Genomic DNA, 5,309 nt, shown 5'->3' on the forward strand with positions numbered 1-5,309 from the left:
CAGTTGCTGTATACTATAGGAATATGTCACAGTGTGGTATACACTTGTATACTGTAGGAATGTCACAGTGTGGTATACAGTTGCTGTATACTGTAGGAATATGTCTCAGTGTGGTATACACTTGTATACTGTAGGAATATGTCACAGTGTGGTATACAGTTGCTGTATACTGTAGGAATATGTCACAGTGTGGTATACACCTGTATACTGTAGGAATATGTCACAGTGTGGTATACACTTGATGTATACTGCCTGCTAGCAATTTGCTTTTCAAGTTTACTTCTCAACTTTCATCAGTTAACTTCCTGGTGAAATATATATATATATTTTTGTTGTTTTTGTTTATTTGTTTGTTTTGTATTTGTTACATACGTCTTGTTCTAGCTGTTTTTGTTCAGCTTGGCTACTTCAAAGCTGTTGAAGGTGTTCTCCGTTTTCTGTAGCTACCAGTAAACCAGAAAAAAGAAACCTTTTAAAGTGTAATGCTAAATTGGTTTATCGCCTTTAACGACCGAGTGGAGGTTTAAGTTAAACCCCAGATGCCAGGTTTAGTGTATAACCTGCCATTGCCCATTGCTCTATTGGCTGGCGTGTGAAAGTGACCTTTATGGTCTGTCGTGACGAACGCAAATGAATTGTAGGTGTGTGTGTGTGTGTGTGTGTGTGTGTGTTTGTGTGTGTGTAGGTGTATGTATGTGTGTGTGTGTGTGTGTGTGTGTGTGTTTGTGTGTGTAGGTGTGTGTGTAGGTGTATGTATGTGTGTGTGTGTGTGTGTGTGTGTGTGTGTGTGTTTGTGTGTGTAGGTGTGTGTGTAGGTGTATGTATGTGTGTGTGTGTGTGTAGGTGTGTGTGTGTGTGTGTAGGTGTATGTATGTGTGTATGTGTGTGTGTAGGTGTGTGTGTGTGTGTAGGTGTATGTATGTGTGTATGTGTGTGTGTAGGTGTGTGTGTGTGTAGGTGTATGTATGTGTGTATGTGTGTGTGTAGGTGTGTGTGTGTGTAGGTGTATGTATGTGTGTATGTGTGTGTGTAGGTGTATGTGTGTATGTGTGTGTGTAGGTGTATGTGTGTGTGTGTGTGTGTGTAGTGTGTGTGTGTGTGTGCAGGTGTGTGTGTAGGTGTATGTATGTGTGTGTGTGTGTGTATAGGTGTGTGTGTGTGTGTGTGTGTGTGTGTGTGTGTGTGTGTGTGTGTGTGTATAAACTATATATATCGCAGTGTCTCTTTTTGTTTGTGAAAATATAGATCACTTTATTTTTCTAAGGAAAGCGTATAGTATAATATATTTTAGTATAGTTTATATATATATATATATATATATATATATATATATATATATATATATATATATATATATATATATATATATATATATATATATATTTCTTTTTTCTTTTAAACTATTTGTCATTTCCCGCGTTAGCGAGGTAGCGTTAAGAACAGAGGACTGGGCCTTTTTTGGAATATCCTCATCTGGCCCCGTTCTCTGTTCCTTCTTTTGGAAAATTAAAAAAAAAAACGAGAGGGGAGGATTTCCAGCCCCCCGCTCCCTCCCCTTTTAGTCGCCTTCTACGACACGCAGGGAATACGTGGGAAGTATTCTTAATCCCCTGTATATATATATATATATATATATATATATATATATAATTTTTTTTTTTCTTCATACTATTCGCCATTTCCCGCGTTGGCGAGGTAGCGTTAAGAACAGAAGACTGGGCCTTTCAGGGAATATCCTCACTTGGCTCCCTTCTCTGTTCCTTCTTTTGGAAAATTAAAAAACGAGATGAAAGGAAAAAGGTGGTTTCCATAAAAGCCGATGATCAGTTTCAAAGAGTCATGAAGGGCCGGCCCATCTGGGACCTCCATATGATTGTATGTAATCAACACATGACAGCAGGCAAAAGAGCCAGGTATCCTTAACATGAACTCAGTTTCTTATATTGTAAACACAACAAGTAACATTCATGTAAAGGCTGATGAAGAATGATGTTTTAATCCATATCATCCTGAACATACAGGTTTAAAAGCACTGAATAAACAAATCTGAAAACCAGTTCAGTTATAAAGAAGTTAAGTAATGTTAAGTTCATAAAATTCTCATGGAAAGTGATGCAGTGTCTTTCTGGGTGAGAGAATCTTTTAATGGTATATATATATATATATATATATATATATATATATATATATATATATACACACACACACACAAATGAAGTAAGTAGATAATATCTTTCAAGTAGATATATTTCAAACTTGCAATAGATATACGAGTTGGCACATCATTCGATAAGAATATACAGATAAGAGATAACACCAGCTGAGCAGAATACAGGAAAGAAACCCGTTCCCCTGTGGTAATTGTGGTCGACTCTTGATGAAGGCCAATTTCCCCCTGGGGGTTTAAGGGGGGTCAGGGGGGGGGGAAAGTAGCAGTGTGGAGGCCAATTTCCCCCCTGGGGTTTAAGGGGGGGGAAAGTAGCAGTGTGGAGGCCAGTTTTCCCCCTGGGGTTTAAGGGGGGGCGGGGGGGAAAGTAGCAGTGTGGAGGCCAGTTTTCCCCCTGGGGTTTAAAGGGGGGGCGGGGGTGGGGGAAGTAGCAGTGTGGCCACTGGTTTAATGAGGTGAGGAAAATGTGGTATGAGGCAAGGAGGCCATGTACGTGTTCGTGAACACGACGGTATATATACGACCCTTGAGCACCGACGGTATATACGACCCTTGAGCACCGACGGTATATACGACCCTTGAGCAACGACGGTATATACGACCCTTGAGCACCGACGGTATATACGACCCTTGAGCACCGACGGTATATACGACCCTTGAGCACCGACGGTATATACGACCCTTGAGCACCGACGGTATATACGACCCTTGAGCAACGACGGTATATACGACCCTTGAGCACGACGGTACACGACCCTTGAACACGACGGTATACGACCCTTGAACAACGACGGTATATACGACCCTTGAGCAACGACGGTATATACGACCCTTGAGCAACGACGGTATATACGACCCTTGAGCAACGACGGTATATACGACCCTTGAGCACCGACGGTATATACGACCCTTGAGCACGACGGTATATACAACCCTTGAGCACGACGGTATATACGACCCTTGAGCACGACGGTATATACGACCCTTGAGCACGACGGTATATACGACCCTTGAGCAACGACGGTATATACAACCCTTGAGCAACGACGGTATATACGACCCTTGAGCAACGACGGTACGACCTGCCAAAGTTCAGGTCGCACCGTCGTGCTTAAAGAGGTCGCACCGTCGTGCTCAAAAGGGATCGTACCCGTCGTGCTCAAAAGGGGTCGTACCCGTCGTGCTCAAAAGGGGGTCGTACCCGTCGTGCTCAAAAGGGGTCGTACCCGTCGTGCTCAAAAGGGGGTCGTACCCGTCGTGGCTCAGGACCCAGAACAGATGTCAAACCAGGCCCTGAGCAACCCCATCGTACCAGCACTGTGGCAGACCGACCACCTCCATCTGTCTTGTCTCTTCGTGCACTTCGCATGATCCAGCCTTTCATAAAACGCAAACCCACCCCCACCACCACAACCTTGATCGAAGATGATTCTACATCAGTGTCTCTGCCCGGCGCCAAAATCATTCGTATCTCATTTGGGTACGGAGAAGACATTTGGGTACGGAGAAGACACTTGGGTACTTGGGTATGGAGAAGATATTTGGGTCTGGAGAAGACATTTGGGTACGGAGAAGACACTTGGGTACTTGGGTATGGAGAAGATATTTGGGTCTGGAGAAGACATTTGGGTACGGAGAAGACGTTTGGGTACGGAGGAGACATTTGGGTACGGAGAAGACATTTGGGTACGGAGAAGACATTTGGGTATGGAGAAGACATTTGGGTACGGAGAAGACATTTTGGGTACGGAGAAGACATTCGGGTACGGAGAAGACATTTGGGTACGGAGAAGACATTTGGGTACGGAGAAGACATTTGGGTACGGAGAAGACATTTGGGTACGGAGGAGACATTCGGGTACGGAGAAGACATTTGGGTACGGAGAAGACATTTGGGTACGGAGAAGACATTTAGGTACGGAGAAGACATTTGGGTACGGAGAAGACATTTGGGTATGGAGAAGACATTTGGGTACGGAGAAGACATTTTGGGTACGGAGAAGACATTTAGGTACGGAGAAGACATTTGGGTACGGAGAAGACATTTGGGTACGGAGAAGACATTTGGGTACGGAGAAGACATTTTGGGTACGGAGAAGACATTCGGGTACGGAGAAGACATTTAGGTACGGAGAAGACATTTGGGTACGGAGAAGACATTTGGGTACGGAGAAGACATTTTGGGTACGGAGAAGACATTTGGGTACGGAGAAGACATTTGGGTACGGAGAAGACATTTGGGTACGGAGGAGACATTTGGGTACGGAGAAGACACTTGGGTACGGAGAAGACATTTGGGTACGGAGAAGACACTTGAGTACTTGGGTATGGAGAAGATATTTGGGTACGGAGAAGACATTTGGGTACGGAGAAGACATTTGGGGTACGGAGAAGACACTTGGGTACTTGGGTATGGAGAAGATATTTGGGTATGGAGAAGATATTTGGGTACGGAGAAGACATTTGGGTACGGAGAAGACATTTGGGTACGGAGAAGACACTTGGGTATAGAGAAGATATTTCTGTCTGGAGAAGACATTTGGGTACGGAGAAGACATTTGGGTATGGAGAAGACATTTGGGTACGGAGAAGACATTTGGGTATGGAGAAGACATTTGGGTACGGAGAAGACATTCACCTCATTCATCTCTCAGCCCCAGACGTCCCCCCCCCCCCCATTCATCTCGGAAGCCCCATTAACCTGTCCATTCATATAGCCAATCACAGCTCTCTATCCACCACCAGCTCGTCCATCCAGTCTAGGGGGTGGTTCATCCACTTCTTCCACCTTTCCCTTCCATGGTTCATCCACTTCTTCCACCTTTCCCTTCCATGGTTCATCCACTTCTTCCACCTTTCCCTTCCGTGGTTCATCCACTTCTTCCACCTTTCCCTTCCATGGTTCATCCACTTCTTCCACCTTTCCCTTCCATGGTTCATCCACTTCTTCCACCTTTCCCTTCCATGGTTCATCCACTTCTTCCACCTTTCCCTTCCATGGTTCATCCACTTCTTCCACCTTTCCCTTTCATGGTTCATCCACTTCTTCCACCTCTCCACCACCCACTCCCCCCCCAGAGAACACGTCCCTCATCCATCCTTCGTTATGAATTACGACTCCTACCTATCCCTCACACCTATC

This window comes from Panulirus ornatus, chromosome 26, assembly GCF_036320965.1.
Source record: "Panulirus ornatus isolate Po-2019 chromosome 26, ASM3632096v1, whole genome shotgun sequence".
Taxonomy (NCBI): Eukaryota; Metazoa; Arthropoda; class Malacostraca; order Decapoda; family Palinuridae; genus Panulirus; species Panulirus ornatus.